The sequence below is a fragment of the Xyrauchen texanus genome, chromosome 1, assembly GCF_025860055.1.
Source record: "Xyrauchen texanus isolate HMW12.3.18 chromosome 1, RBS_HiC_50CHRs, whole genome shotgun sequence".
Taxonomy (NCBI): Eukaryota; Metazoa; Chordata; class Actinopteri; order Cypriniformes; family Catostomidae; genus Xyrauchen; species Xyrauchen texanus.
This window is the reverse complement of record NC_068276.1, coordinates 1144570-1161649: the sequence shown is the minus strand read 5'-3', so window position 1 is coordinate 1161649 and position 17080 is coordinate 1144570. Positions and strand designations below refer to the sequence as shown.

The following is a 17080-nucleotide window of genomic DNA, read 5'->3' as shown; positions in this document are numbered from 1 at the left end:
TGCATATTTTCCTTTTTTGGGGGTGCTTAAATATATTTTAGAAAAACATATTTTGCCTGTCAATTCCCCAGATTGGGTGCTCTGAGAATATGCATTTCCAATTTAAATATTGTAAGAATTATTTTTTTTCTGAGACATTTCACCTGTCATTATGAGTTCAAATGTCACATCCATAACGCTGGAATTACCCTTCCCCAGAATTTTCTTACAACTCTAACCTAACGTTACCCGTGTTCACCCCGGACGCGAGCGAACGCATGGCCTGCTTCTATTTTAACGCTTCTAGTCAGTCTGGAATTAAATAATTTATGAATATCATCCCTGTGAGTTGATTTTATATCAGTTTTATTTGGTAACGTTGTATATTAAATTTTGATTTTGAATTTATTTATTTTTATTCTGGTTAAAGAAATACATAAATGAAGAAAGCCAAAATATTAAATGTCATGGATGTATATTTACTGAGTAATCCACTATTTTGTAGAAGGGGTAAAAATTACCATTTCACCTGAGTTGAAATTGCCAAAAGAAAAATTTCTTGAGAACTAATTAACAAAATTAACAAAAATTAACAATCACAAATTTGAGCCAGGGAAGTTTCTGAAATGTGGTCAATTTGACACGGGATTAACTCATTTGCTCATTTTTAAGGAATTCATTGTGCAGCCTTAAATTTAATATCTCTGTTTTTGAGGTTTAACTTTTATTATTATTATTCTGTACTTTTAAATTGGATCCAATAGGAGATTGCTGTCATTGGTGAGGATGCATCCTCTATTGAGGGTCATGTGAATGTCCTGCATATCCAGTACAGCAAGATGCGACCAGACACCTTGGTGGTCAAAGACCGAATGCAGCAAACGTTTGCATGGTGAAGAAGGGAGATAAGAGATGGGATGACTGTGGAGGATATACTTCAAAAATACCCTTTCCTAAAAACACCCTCAGGGGTCAGTGATATCACCGATTTTATATCAGTTTTCAGCTTAAAATAAAAGTTGATGTTAGCTAAAAGTATGCTAAAATGATAATTTACAGTTATAACTCTTTTGTAAAAACATTGCAATTTTCTAAACTGTCAGGTGAACAAATATATGTGCATTCAAGCTTAGAAATATTTGTACAATGATATTACTTAAGGGAAATGGCAATGAAAGAGGCAACATAGAATATTAAAATGTCTGATTTTATTTTTTTTTTTTGTATTTTTAGTTCATATGAATGATTAACTTTCTCTTTCTGTCTATTTTCAGTTGTGTGATGAAATTGACCAAATGCATTCATCAACTGTCAGCTTAAGCCAGCGCTTCAAGGACGGCTTTACCAGTTTACAAAGAAGCAAGAGAAGAGATGCTTGCAGAAGATCTACCAGGTATTGACATAAAACATAACGGTTTTGTGATAATCTATTTCCAAACTTTAAGGACTGATAGTTTTGTTAATTAAAAGTATAAGGTGCTCAACAAATACATTTGTTGAAAATGTGTGCTTAGTTTCCATACACTATATCCTTGAGAAACTGTGATTAGCACTGGGCGATATGACAAAATTTTCATATCACGATATAAGTAATTTTATTTCACGTTAATGATATACATCACAATATAGTTATTTTGTAGGAAATTTGATTAATAAGTTGTTTTGTGCATTTGTCAGAATCACCAGAAAACAGTTAGTCAATTATATCTTAATTTTCTTTTTGGGTTTGCCCTTTCATGCGCAAATTGTATCATTGGTAAAACATGCATTCACTTGAAAACAGCTTCTAAACATTTTCATGCATTTTATGAAACATTTGTTAATATTTCCAGTTACTTTGTTTTTAGATAATAGCAGAAATATGACTAACATTAAGTAAAGGAAACCACTTATGGAGGATATAAATTAATATGAAAACAGGCAATTTATAATATTAAATGATTGAAGAGTCATTTATTTATTTATTTATTTATTTATTACAATAGATTCTGACTTTCGTGCAGCACTGATTCTGCTGCCCCACATCTTTAAAGAGAAAGTTGAGAGCTTCATCACATTGGGAGAGGTATGGAACTATTTCTTAAACTGTCATTTTGTAATACTCTGATACAGGTCCGGTTATTCATTTCTGATAGATGTTTAAAGGGGTCATATGATGCGATTTCTTGTTTTCCTTTCTCTTTTGTTATGTAGCTGTATGTATAAGATCTGCAGTTACAATGCTCAAAGTCTCAAACCCAAAGAGATATTCTTTGTAAAAGTTACGGCTCAGCCACGCCTTCCTGAAACACTTTGTTCAAACACACCCCCACATCTCTACGTCAGTGTGTGGGGACAGAGTTTCATAACACCGGCGTAACTTTTATTTTCACCCGCACCGCCATGTCATGGAGACGCTGTGTTTTTTGTTTGCGAAAGCCAAAGTACTTTGTTTGGCCTTCCAAAAGAGGGGACAATTAGAAAACAGAGGCTAAGCTTTAGTTACAACACTGTTCCAGAACAGTACAACCAAAATATTCGACTGTGTAAAATAAGGACTTTCTTTTACCTAAAACCATAAACATTGCGTAAACATTGCATTAAAGGAACACTCCGACTTTTTGGGACTTTAGCTTATTCACCGTATCCCCCAGAGTTAGATAAGTCCATACATACCCTTTTTATCTCAGTGCGTGCTGTAACACTGTCTGACTCACCCAACGCTAGCCTAGCTTAGCACAAAGGGAGCAGTATTGGGAGCAGTATGCTAGCTGGAGCCATTTACTTCCAGTCTTTGTGCTAAGCTAAGCTAGCGGTGGGTGCGCCAGACGCACTGAGATAAAAAGGGTATGTATGGACTTATCTAACTCTGGGGGATACAGTGAATAAGCTGAAGTCCCAAAAAGTCGGTGTGATCCTTTAAATCCAAATACAAAAATAATGTTATTTTTAGAACCATCATATGACCCCTTTAACATTTTCTTTTCTTCTCACAGTTTGATGCTGATACACCATACCAACCATACAATTGGTGGAAACTGACTGGAAAATGGCTTTCTCCAAGAGGCTTCAAGTCCTTGTCAAAGTGGATGGTGTGGAGGTGTGCAGGGGAATAGGAGTTGAAGAAGGGATAGTTGCAGCATTCAGTGCTTACTACGTTTTCAACGTGGCTTATCCACCCTACTTGAAGAATACATTGACCTTCCTGCAGCATGCCATAGCAAAGATTACTGAGGTGGGTGGCAAGCCCCTTCCAGTAACTGTCACCCGAATAATTAATATCCTGTGCTGAAAATGCCACAACCATATCGATGCACAAGGTGTAGGAGAAAAACCTTCACCATAATGAAGCTAGTTCAACATGTCGGTCTGGTTCACAACCATGAACCCAATTTCAGCATCACTTGTGGACTGAATAACTACAAGTCATCTTTTACAATTTACGAGTCTTTCAGACGTCATGTCTATCGAAAACATAGGAAGCTTGTTCTACCTCATGATGATCTGGATGCTACTGAATACATGGACAATGATTTTGAGGAAATGGACTGTCACAATGATCTGGAGCATACCAATGAGCTACAGCCTAGAACAGATGAAATGCATCCACCTAGTAGGAATGAGCTTTTGACCAACTTTAAAGAAAATCTCTTCAGCTTCATTCTTAAATGTAGAGAAAAAAAATCACATTCCACAGACTGTCCAGCAGGAAATAGTGAATGACATTCATTTTTTATTTTGTTATTTTAAAGAGAATTACGACTCTTTTATTACTTACCATCTTCAAAAAAATGGGTTCAACATTTTAGAATGTCCTGAAATAAGAGAAATGGTACCGTCAAGGGATTTTTTTGAAGAATGTTAAAAAAGAACATTTAACATGTTAAAAGAACATTGTAAATCTAACCTTAGGTTGGTCAAACCGGTACATCATAGTTTGAGGTCACCTAGTGGACACAAAATAGGCACATATTCATATGTACCCATCACTGAGGTTTTAAGTAACTATTGCTCACATGAGGACATATTTGTTGAAATTCAAGAAAACAACTATTTAGACAGAGATCCAGATTATTTAAGTGACTACTCAGATGGTACATATTTCAAGGAACATCCCTTCTTTAAAGTCAATCCGCATGCCTTACGCCTTCATTTTTATGAAGACGAATTTGAAGTTGTGAACCCCTTAGGTTCAAAGAAAACCAAGCACAAGCTTTGCGCTTTTTATTATACGGTAGGCAACCTAAAACGTTGCTCAAAACTGAAGCACGTTCATCTGGCTTTATTAGTACGACAAACATTTGTAAAACGCTGTGGTTTAGTGACTGTCTTAAAACCAATGTTAGACGATCTTAAAAAACTTGAAAGTGAAGGGTTTATGGTAACTGTAGGTGGGATTGAGCAGACTATTCACGCTGCACTGGCAACATTTTCAGCAGATAATCTTTCAGCACATATGTTAGCTGGGTTTACAATGTCGTTTAATTCTGCTAGAATTTGTCGCTATTGCATGGCAACCCACAATGAAATAAAAGAGAAATTCAGAGAGAGTGATTTTGTTTTAAGAACCCCAGAGGTACATCAGTACCATCTAGTGTGTATTGAAAACACTGAGGATAAAAGAATGTATGGTGTAAACTATCCTTCACCATTTAATGAACTGAACTATTTTGATGTGACAAAGGCATTTCCGCCTGATATAATGCATGATTTATTGGAGGGAGTCATTCCTCTTATAATTAAGCTAATTCTGAGCTGGGCTCACAAAGAAAAACATATTAATATTCAAGAGTTAAACGATGAACTTAGGCAACTTTCCATTGGTCAAAATGACAAGAAAAACACACCAGTACAGTTGTCAGAGCGAACTTTACACAAATCTGGAATTGTTGGATCAGCTTCACAAAAGTGGTTTCTGTTTAGGATTTTTCCATTTTTAATGGCACACCGTATTCCTCCCAATAGCAAACATTGGAATGTTTATCTGTTGTGTCGTGACATTGTTGACATTGTAATTGCCCCAAAGGTGAAAAGGGAAAACCTAGCAATGTTAGATACACTAGTTTGTGAGTTTTTGACAAAGCTAAGTGATGTTTTTGGGGATGTTGTAACACCCAAGTGTCATTATTTGACTCACTACTCAAGACTAACAACAATGTATGGACCTTTGCGTTTACTTTGGTGCATGCGTTTCGAGGCGAAGCATCAGTATTTTAAAATCATTGCAAGTAGCTGTAGAAACTTCATTAATATTGCCAAAACTTTAAGCGAAAGGCATCAGATGAAACAATGCTGGGAATTTTCCACTCCCAATATCTTTGATGAATTTGAGATGGTAGTAGGTAGGAGTATAGAGACTCCGTTGTCATCGCTACCATTAGACCTACAGAAAATTCTTAAAAATGTACATGAAAATGAAGATTTGTGCAAAGACATACAGCGTGTTTCAGAAGTGACTGTTGACAGTGTGAAGTATGCTTTAAAAGATGTATTCATAGTTGACGAAGAAATTCCTCTATTTTTCCAAATTAAGTACATTTTAAATGTCAATACTGTGTGGTTTCTGTGTGGCAAGTTTTTAATACCAGCGTTGTATGATTCACACTTCCATGCGTATACAGTCAAAGTTGACTTTGAATGGAGTATTATGAAACCAGGACAAGAGATGGACTTTCAGGCCCTTGACACGTACTCTGCTGATGATAAATTGTTTGTGATCTTCAAGAATGTTTAAAAAGTTAAAATTAAATATGTAGTACTGTGTTTGGTGAAATGTGTTTTTCTGATTAAATGTTTTAAGGGTATAAAGTTAAAATTTATGAAATGTGTACTGCTAGAAAGATTGCTTTGTCATTCTTGATGTACAAAACTGTTTTAAATGTAGAAAAAAATTCTTAAAATGAGATCTAGTACTGATTTTTCTTTTTTTTTTAAATGAAATTTTGTGATTCTTGATGTTAACATGTTTTATTGCATGGTAAAAAAAAGGTTAATGAAATGTATTGTACTGATTTTGAAAAAAAGCTTAATATAATATTAAGCTTAATATTCTTACTATTTACAATTTTTTTTAAGAGTATAAAAAGTTGAAGTAAAAATTGCTCAATATATACATCCTGTTATGACACAAAAATGTCTTAAAATGAGATCTAGTACTGATTTATTTTATTATTTTTTTTTAAATGAAATTTCTTTGTGATTCTTGATGTTAACATGTTTTATTGCATGGTAAAAAAAGGTTAATGAAATGTATTGTACTGATTTTGAAAAAAGCTTATAATATTTAGCTTAATATTCGTACTGTTTACAATTTTTTAGAGTAAAAAGTTGAAGAAAAATTGCTCAATATATACATCCTGTTATGACACATTGTGATGGTGCTTAAAATATTCATGATTCGAAAAATGTGAGAATGTAATAATTTTGAATGTTTAATAAATGTTAAAGAGCATTCTGGCCTTTTTAATGTGCTGTATGGGGTACAAATTTGCCATCATAAGGTACAAAACGCTTGTCACTGGGGCAGTACCATTAAAAGGACAAAATTGCACCTCATAAGGTACAATTTAGTCACCAGAGGTACATATTTGTCTTTGAAAGGTACATACTGCAAGGGTACTGATATGTACCCATGTTAAAGGGTACAACGGGTGTACCCTTGAGGGTACTGCCCCAGTGACAAGCCGTTGTACCCCTAAAGGTACAAATTTTGCAAATTTTTTCTGACAATGTAAGGGCTTTCAAGATGCATTCACGTTTGTTTTCGATGGTGTCATTCTGAAAAAATTTGATATGAGCATTAGTTAGCACTTTGCTTTTTAGACTTGTTACTTTACCTCTAACATTTTAAGTAGCATTATACAGATTATCCCACTGTGTCATTCTTGTGATTACATGGAGAAACAGAAAAACTGTGAAAGATTAAATCCAGAAGAACTGCGTCAACATCTCCAAGACACCTGAAGAAACGTTCCTGCAAAGCTACCTGAAAAACTATTTGCAAGTGTACCTGGACAAAAGCTTTTTTAAACGCAAAGGCTGGTCACACCGAGTATTGATTTTATATAGTTAATAGAAGTTAAGTAAATAAAATCTATTTATGGCATTGTGTTTTAAAGCAGTACAAAATGTAGCTTCGCAGGAAGGTTTCTTCAGGTGTCTTGGAGATGTTGACGCAGTTCTTCTGGATTTAATCTTTCTCAGTTTTTCTGTTTCTTCATGTAATCACAGACAGACTTGATGATGATGAGATCCAATCTCTGTGTGGATCATACTGGCTATTGTCAGACTCTTTGTGCATATAAAAATGTCACTGGATTATTACAATTAATGGCAAAGGGAATGTTTGGAAATGTAAACCGAGATTTTGTACTGACACACTGCAGTAAAAGATTTAAATAACTGGCTTAAAACCATTTTTTTTTGGGTGAAAATATTAACATGCCTAAAACTTTTGCACAGTACTGTATATACCAGACTTTAAAGGGATACTTAACCCAAAAATTAACCCCCTCAATAACATGAGGCTATACTTAACTGAGTTTCCATCTTTGGGTTAAATATTCTTTTAATCTATTATTAATTATTGTCAGATTTAAAATTATGATGAATTTAGAGAACATACCTGATCCATAACTGACAGGATGTTTGTCATCTTCTGTGTTGCTTTTCCTCCTTTCTTTCTGAAGATTCTGAGGAGCTGGGTTGAGAAATGATCCAGCTGACCGATAACTTTGGACACCAAAGGGATAGTTGTAATCCTACTGAATTCTGCAGATACATAATACAATTTTGAAAGGACAAATCATGTTGGCTGCTGATAAACTGACAATTTTTTCGCCTCGTATGTGTACTGAATGTGGTATACACATTTGATTTAAACGAGCAGTCTTTAAACATACATCTTACTGTCTCATGACTGCGCAAATGTTATTTATGTGGAGAAAGTAATCATTTACAGAAGGAATGTCAGTAGCATCACAAACATGACAATTTATCTTTGTACTTTCGCTAGAATTTTGCTTTTGAGGTTGCTGCTCACTACCATGTGATCTGCATAAGTGGGACCGCAGTGCATTCCAGTTTTTAAAAGTGCATGGACAGTAAGAATATGCGCATGGATATGCTTGTCTGCTGCCATAGTGTCCATGTACCAACCTGAAGTATTTTAAAAGCTTTGATCTTGATATGTGAGACGAGCCACAATCTCTGCACAGCCACATGTAGGACTCTAGAACTCCAAAACTCTGTGAGAAAAAAAAGAAGATGTAAGTCATCAAAGAATAATAATAATATAAACAACACTGTAACACTTTATAATAACGTTCAGTTATAAGTGACTTATAAGTTATTAGTTAATGATAAACTAATAATTTACAAAACATGTCTATATTCATAAATGATTAATAAGTAATGTGCTAACATTTTATGAAGGTTTTGTTAAATAAGTTATAAGTCACTTATAAGGTTATTAGTTAATGAAGAACTAATAATATACAAAACATGACTATACATTCATAAATGACTTATAAGTGATGTTTTATTGTTTTGTTAATTCAGATATAAGTCGTTTATAAATTATTAGTTAATAGGTTCATAAATAATTAATAAGTGGTATGCTATACAGTAAAAATCTGTATCCATGATAAATAGTTTACACTTTAGATTAAGCCTAACCACCAAGCTTACATTACTTAGCTAACATCAATGCCATCTTATTCATGCGTCAAATGTGTTTATAGCTGTTATTTGGGTCTTCCAAAGTTTGAGTGTTAACATTTGACATTAAATATAAATGCTCAACACCATTATTTGAGACAGTTATTAAAATTGATAACATTACTAAAGTGTGAAAAAGTGCTTTGCGAGTAACATTACACACAACAATCCGTTAACACATAAATGGAGAAACTCTTATTAACTAGCACTTTAATAAGTAATTTGTGTCTTTGTGTGGGGAAATTCACATCAAAGTTCAACAAGTATATATATTACATAAGATCGAAACACACGAATGTAACGTTATAGGCCTAACTAACAAAAAAAAAAACACACGAGGAATGCGGCAACTTCATTAAAATACCATACAAAACACGATATCCATGATAAACCATCTACTGACAGCCTCTAGCCTATATAAATGCATAAAAAGTAAAATACCTCACCTCTGTGTGGCACCCCTAATTGTACAACTGACTACGCCACACCTTGGGCTAAACTAGTTAGTGCAAGTGTCAGAGCAAGGGGAACTCTACCCCAATAAAATGTACAAACACAGGTTCTTAGAAAAGTATAAAAATACAATATTTATTGTGGAATAATTAAAGATGTTGGTTGGTCAAAGAAAAAAACAAAAAACAAATGAACCTATAACCAGAGAATACCAAGCCATCCGCACGGGAGCCAGTAAAGCAGTTGAGAAAACACTAAAGGAAGGCTAAGTTCGCACTACCACCGGTGAACAAAGACACAGACTTCATTTGAAGTAATACACACTAGAGTTCAATGTCTACACACTGTACACTCACAGCACTCTAATATATATGGTAAAAAGGCATTAAGGTTCACAATACACGGCACTGCAAACTTCTTCGTTAAACCAGAAAGAAGGAAAAAGAACAAAGAAAAAGGAAACCCGCTTTCCAGTGAGGTCTCTTCTACAGGAGTTACCCTGGCTCCACTAACACCGAGGCTTGGTTACAAACAAAGGGGAATTGGGCATAAAGAAAATAATCAAATAAATAAACCCACTCTAGCCTGTGACGTACAATTCATACAACCACATACAATAACAGCTACAGCCAACAGGCTAGAGGAAAACAAACACAAAAGGAAGAAAAAAAATAATAATAAAATACATATACTATAAGCAGCATACACAATCACACAGTATGGAGAACGAGACATATCCAGCTGCAGACCCGCAGCACCACCAGTTTCAGAACCCCAGCGCCAGAACCGGAAGTGAGGGGCGGAGTTATTGACAATGAGACAAGCATGGCGGAGAGCATGGTGAGTTGTGTAACGTTGTCTAACCTTTTTGACCTCATGTGGTGAAGAATTATCGCATATATTAAGTTCAGCGTTTATCTGCTAAATATTTAATTTGTGCATAACTTTATCATCTTATTGAAGCTTGAATATGTTGTCATACTTTATTGTATTAAAAAAAAAATTCTACGGATTGTTCGATACATTTTTGCGTGTTGTAAATGGGCCTTGCGGTGATGTTTTGAAGACATCTTGTGAAGGTGTTAAAGTGTTTGTTCCACGTTCCTCTGTTATATGCATTGTTTGTGAGTTAATGTTACCTTATAGTTGTGTTTTTTTTTACGTTGTGATTATTGTGTGGTGTTTTCATCTCTTGTAGAGACATATAACGATTCAGAGAGGTGACTCATTACCTGAGCTGCAGAAGTGCAACAAGTGCTGCAGATATTACCACTGCCCTTTTTGCTCGGCCAGTGTATTTAAGCCAGCCAAACTTGTCAAATTAAAAAGTCATGTTCAAATCCACTTCAACAAGGCAGTTGTATATGGAGGTATGAATATCTTGAGTTATTTGTTTAATATATGTACATCCAATATATTATAGCATAATAGTTTACCGGTATACTGATTTATTTTAGGCTTCACTATACACAGATGTGGACTGGGATGTAGAACAGCACTGCATTACCACTGCCCATACTGTGATACTACAGTTTTAAGGAGAAGGGATTTTGAGACGCATGTACAGGTTTGCAAAAAAAACCCGCTTCCAACTTCAGCCACAATTTTATCACCAGCCACTGCAGTGCTGACCACACCTTCTCCAGCCACTGCAGCGCTGACCACACCTTCTCCAGCCACTGCAGCGCTGACCACACCTTCTCCAGCCACTGCAGCGCTGACCACACCTTCTCCAGCCACTGCAACGCTGACCACACCTTCTCCAGCCACTGCAGCTCTGACCACACCTTCTCCAGCCACTGCAGCGCTGACCACACCTTCTCCAGCCACTGCAGCGCTGACCACACCTTCTCCAGCCACTGCAACGCTGACCACACCTTCTCCAGCCACTGCAGCGCTGACCACACCTTCTCCAGCCACTGCAGCGCTGACCACACCTTCTCCAGCCACTGCAACGCTGACCACACCTTCTCCAGCCACTGCAGCGCTGACCACACCTTCTCCAACCACTCTGACCACACCACACAGGGTTCGTGTGCAGCCTGTGATAAAAAAAAAATGCCCAGTTTGCAATATCCTCATTAATAGAAAAAACTTAAAAAAAACACATTGACCGCAAACACACAGAACAGCCAATACAGGACATTAATGCCACATTCCATCTTGTAAGCCAGTGCATTGACAGGACAAATGGCATATTTACAGTCCTTAAAGTTACCAAGGGTCACAGTGTTCCTCTTCATATTCAGCTCAAGACATGGGGAGAACACCATAAGGTCATCTGTGAATCACATGAATGTCAGGTCAACATGGAAGTTGCACAGAGGAGTGGCCTGTCATCATATCTGTGCAAACACATCCGCTCTGTAACTTACTGCACATCTTCTGCAGAACCAGTCTCCCTGAAAGAGGAGATTTTAACCGAGATGGTAAAAGCAAAGTGGTTTAGTAATGAAAAGAAGAAGATATGCCTTACTCACCAGCAGCTTGCCAACAGCAATTGCATACCACTCTCTGTTCAAACTTCGATTGGCACCCCTGAAACAAAGAAATTAATTTCAGTATTTGAACCCAGTGTCTCCTATTACAGTCGGTTGGGACGTGTAATGGTTGTGTATGACTCAAAATTAAACACATGGCATTGTCCCTGTGCCAAATTGAGGCGTTCATGTGTGCACAAATATATTGCAAAATGGCACCTTTTTCAGACCCAACGTGAGTTGTTTCGAACAGTCTTCAGCAGAGAAGAATCACCACTCAAAGGGCCACATGCACAGTCTGAGGAGAAGGATTTCAGAGAAGACAGTCCTGTTTATCCTCCAAAAGATCTGGGGCTAAAAAATATGGTATCTTACATTCTTCAGCACAAGAAGATACCCATTGATCTACCAGATGATGTGCATGTACCATCACCAGACAAAGACTACCCAAGGAACCTTTGTCCAGATGAAAGTATCTGTCAGAGTTGTCCAGGTGTTATCCCCCTCAGTGATCCCATCCTAATTACAAAGAAGGCTAAAATACTCACAAACTGGTCCATTATTGAAGGTATGATTTGGTGTTATGTAATTGCGTATGTGATATTCAGCTAGATTGTCCTCTGATGTATTACTTGTTTAAATTTTAGACGTTGCCACCTACTGTAAGCAGTGCCCACTTTGTGGAATGTTCTACCGTTACCAGGAGTGGAAAGACCACCTACATAACTTCAATGACCACATCATCCTTGCCATACCTTTATGCCTAACCTTGAGAAGCCTTCTCCAGGTAACTTTTAATTTAACACTATGGTGTATGTATTTATGTATGTTACTTAAAACAGATTTTGTTTATTCCAGGTGCATACTTCTGTGAGCAGAGCCGTTGATTTTTTGCAAGATTTGACCGGTTTAAAGTTTCCGTCAGCAGACACAGTGCTGCATGCTTATTTACACTTTGAGGCCCTTACAAAACATGAGTACGAGTATTCATGCGTTACCTGTGGTGATTATCCCCCTGTTGTGATAATGGATCTACACAAAAAGGGTGTTTTCCAGCTTTCTGGTATGTTTATTGTAATCATGTTCACTTCCAAGTTTGTTTTATTTATTTATTTTCTATTTATTTTTCTTCATGTTATTGCCATATAGTGAACATTTTTGGTACACATTTTGTTTTCTTCCAGTTAATGACATAGAGGAACCCCCAGAAAACTATCAAGGGGAAGTCAATCTGGAAACATTCTGGGAGGCATTGTCCAAAGAGATGATATGTTGTGGATTTGTTGCAAGTATGTGCAAACATATATGCACCATATTGCAAAGAAATTAAAAGAATCACACAGCTTATTATGTTTTTAATTCTGCTTTTGTAGGTGGGGCACAAAATCCATTTGTTTTTAAACCCATGTATCACTTCTGGGCTCCTTGGATTGGAAAAAACACACGTCGTTCAGATAGTGTGCTAAACACAGAGTATGAAAAACTTCATTCTTCAAAGTCTGCCTCAGAGACCGCAGAAATTACGGTGACAGAGGAGAGGCTGAAGGAAGAACTTCAAAAGCAAAAGGTTTGTTTGTAAAAGTACTACTATTTTTTCCAATATACTACACTATATTCAATAATATTTTTTGTAGGTTAATGTTATTCGAAAACTATGCAAAGAATGTGGTCTGGACTCCATTGGATCTCGGAGTGACCTTCTCCTCAGATTGTCTAATGAAATGAAATCGAGGCAAACATATGATAAAATCTTTGAAAAAATCTGGGGTGCCTCTGGTGAGCTTAATTTGTAATACTGTTCTGTCTGGTGTTACAAATATAACCTTTGATATTACAGTCAATATATTGCCAATACATTAATGTTTAAAACTTTGTAAGAAATTTTTTTTGAAGAATGTCTTTTTTTGTGCTATATTAGGAGGCTGGGGAGTCATCATGTGCCCATGTGGCATAGTTTACAGTTTAAAAAGCAATCTTCGAGCAGAAAGCCCTCGAGATTTTGCTGATCTTCTGTTCTCATGGAAGCATCTGCCGAACATCATTATTTATGACTTTGCACGCGGTTTTGCAACACATGCCAATCTAAGGGCACCAGAAAGCATACCTATACGTCCATATGAAGGACGCTTAGCAGAACCCAATGAAGAAAACATTAAACTTGCCAAATCTGGAAATCTGAAAGTGTCATTGCCTTGGCTGGAGGAAAAAATGAGTGTGAGCGATCCTCAAGGACACCCACTAACAGGGTCTTCGGATCATTACGTATTGTCTGACCGTTTTCACAAGAGCAATTCCAAAGACAGTAGAGATGTTCTGAGGAAGATCACTATAGTGCCTCAACTAGCTGGCAAAATAAATAGCCAGGTTGCAGAGCAACTGTTCTCAAAGATGAGAAAAAATAACTACTTTTTGAACATGTCTCAACCATCAACACATCTGTTTCAAATGAGGACCATAATTCACCACTATAACGAAAACAAGAACAACAAAGTGAGGACTAGATTAATGAAGACGTTTGGATCAAAGTTGGTGAAGAATATGCATGGACAGGCTGTGCTGGGTAAATTAAAATATCTTATATATATATATTTATTATTTTTTTTAAGTAGTGGAAATGCATAGGCCACCATCCAGTGTTTGTGTTTAAAGGAAATATGAGGTTTGGGTCTATCTCTTGTTGGCTGTTTGTATTGTTATAGAAAATTCTGACATCTCCACTGAGGAGCCAGTCCCCATAGACATTGAGATGGAGGACCTAGACATTGAGATGGAGGACACAACCCCGACCTCAATGATGGTCACAACCAGTAGTAAGTGTTAATATATCTTGTATTAAGTCTTGATATATCCTGATGCAAGGTATTGTATGTAATTATCCATTTTAACTATTACAGCAGAAAATGAAATTGTCTGTAACATCAAACACCTGTCTGCCAGTAGAGTGTGTTGGGATTGTCTGCCAAGTCATAGGCAATCAGCAATGGTATGTGAATGACAGTTTTCAGTTTTATTTGATGTTGTAATGGCACTCACAAACCAGAATTTATGAATTTGAAATGCAGAATGCAGAATTTTTATATATATATATATATATATATATATATATATATATATATATATATATATATATATATACTATGTAATTTCTTCTCTCATTTGTCTTTAAGCTTGAATGGGCTTTGGGGACAGATGACCCAGATGAGACAATTGCCAAAGTTGGAAACTTGGTTCTGAGAAGGAAAGATTTCTGTACTCTAGGTCTCAATGAGCTGTTAGAGGCAACAGTGAGTTGACATGCAATAACATACAATAACAATATAAAATGTTTGTGACTGTTTACAGTTCTCTTTTAAAAACTGCAGATTGCAAACAGCTGTCTTGAGGTAATCGCATTGGTGGCTAAGGAACGAGTAAGTTTTTGTAAAGCTGCAAATCTCAAATAGTCAATAGTCCCTAGTTGTCTAGTGTACAGTCTTACATTGGTATGTTATGTTGTAGGGAATGGATGTGTGGACAGCCAACGCATATGTTGTGGTGACCTGGTTGCCTCCAAATAATTTGGGCCCATCCTTGTCATTTCCAGTGAGGCCACAAAGTTACATAACATTCACAGCAGTGTCCAATTTTATTTTAAACTGAATGGATTTTTTTAAAATCATCTATAGGATTGTATTGCACTGAAAGATTGCATTGTCTTCTCTGCTTGGAAGCCAGCACACTGGATGTTGTGTGTAAGTTATTTGTAATCTGGCTATTTAATGTAACTTTGCAGTGTTGTCTGAAAATTGCCTGCTTTTGTCTCATCACAATTCAGAAATGCCATTTCATGATTCTGAAGTACTAACACTATTTTTTGCAGGTCATGAAGCCAAAAGATAGGCACATGTACTTCCTAGTTTCAACCAATCCATATGGGTTGAGTGATGAGAGATATGTGAAAGTTTTCAGGTTGCAAAAATAAATATAGAAGTGAAAATGTTCAAGGTTCTTAGTTCAGGTTTGCTGTTCAAGGTTCTGACTTCAGGTTTGCTGTTCAAGGTTCTGACTTCAGGTTTGCTGTTCAAGGTTCTGAGTTCAGGTTCGCTGTTCAATGTGTGTGTTCAAGTTTTGCCGTTCAAGAGTTTAATAAACTTGCTTAATGGTTACTTGCATGATGTTCTGATTTTGCATGCTGTGACAGTTTTTACAAGAAAGACCCAAATACTGTTGACTGTGTTTTTGCATGGATTCAGAGCTTCAAACTGTGTGCTGCACAATGTAACTTCATATTAACAAATCTGTTTTATTATTTTTGTTGCAGTAAGATGACAGCCAAAATTGCACCTGGCACATGGGTGCTACTGAAAAACAAGGTTGGTTATAAAGAAGTCTGCTAAAGTTGGGACTGCTGAAGTGTCAAACCCTTAATAAACTCATGCTTTTTCTTTTTTTTTTAGGATATCCCCCAACAGATTGGTGGTGTAGACTGTGGAGTCTTCATGTTGATGGTGAGACATTGTTTTGATATAATTAAACCAATGATTGGTGTGGTGGTGTTTTTATTTACATTTTTTAAAGTTGTTAAATGCGGAAAAAGGAAGAATTTTTTTAATTTGACGTTTACAGAGATAATGTTCCTTAATTTTTGCTGTTTTCCAGTATGCTCTATATCTTGTCTTGGGAGCACCCTTTGATTTTACATCTGTAAGTAATTACCAGTTCAAGTAATTGACCTTTATGATGTTGTAGCAGTTGAAATATCAAGATTTCTCTATTTTTGTCTTCCAGTGCGACTTTCCAAACATACGGAGATGGTGGGCTCTTATTCTTATGGAGAACTTTGGGGTTTTCTCTGAAAGGTAGATACTGGACATTTACTCCAGCCCACCGTTACATTTGCACCCTCTTCTGATTAATTTTAAATTAACCAAGATATATATATTCCAGTGCAGAAACCCTACAAGAGTCCCTTCCATGTGAAGAACAAGCTACGCTTAGCAGCAGTGAGGAGGTGTGTATATATATGTATATATAATCTCTTAACATATAATACATTTATATGTCACATTTATAAAGTCACATTTTCCTTTAATATTCTGTAATGAAGGAGCTCCCAATAATCCAGCACATGAAAGAAGCTGTGAAATGGCTCCATTCCAACAGCCATCTGCTCAGGGGTCCAGTGGAAGAGCCTCTTTTCATTCGAATGAATGAAGACCACAAGGAAAAGGCCCGCAACAATCTCCTGGAACAGTCAGAAGCTTCCAGAGAGCCCTTTATATTTCATTTTGTGTTCAGGGATGACATGGAGTTATTTTTACAAGAATGTAAGGACAAAATGGGCCTGAGAGTGAATGCCTCATTTGATAAATTTTAAGTTTAATTTATACAGGATGGTCATGATTAAATGGGCCTAGGGGTGAATTGTTTTTTTTTTTTTTGTATATATTTTTATTGTTTCTTTTAAAATTATGCTTAATTTTCTCTTTTTT

At 36.2% G+C, this 17080-nt stretch overlaps 2 protein-coding genes and 3 long non-coding RNA genes across 5 annotated transcripts in view; 3 read left to right on the top strand and 2 right to left on the bottom strand.

Annotated features, from left to right (window-relative positions):
- LOC127648178 (histone H3) overlaps positions 1-17080 on the top strand; it is a 1095985-nt gene that overhangs the window by 106106 nt on the left and 972799 nt on the right. The gene's annotated exons all lie outside the window — the stretch shown is intronic.
- The window catches only part of LOC127648099 (uncharacterized), a 259510-nt gene that overhangs the window by 31589 nt on the left and 210841 nt on the right, over positions 1-17080 (bottom strand). The window lies entirely within an intron of this gene.
- On the bottom strand, positions 10815-11264 carry LOC127648769 (uncharacterized). Its single transcript, XR_007971219.1, has 3 exons — positions 11067-11264; positions 10947-11036; positions 10815-10886 (listed from the first exon to the last, which is right to left on the bottom strand). It is a non-coding gene; the product is annotated as an uncharacterized LOC127648769 (long non-coding RNA).
- LOC127648754 (uncharacterized) lies at positions 14449-15148 on the top strand. Its single transcript, XR_007971216.1, has 4 exons — positions 14449-14592; positions 14777-14893; positions 14972-15019; positions 15108-15148. It is a non-coding gene; the product is annotated as an uncharacterized LOC127648754 (long non-coding RNA).
- Positions 15714-16615, top strand: LOC127648751 (uncharacterized). Its single transcript, XR_007971214.1, has 3 exons — positions 15714-16096; positions 16377-16447; positions 16536-16615. It is a non-coding gene; the product is annotated as an uncharacterized LOC127648751 (long non-coding RNA).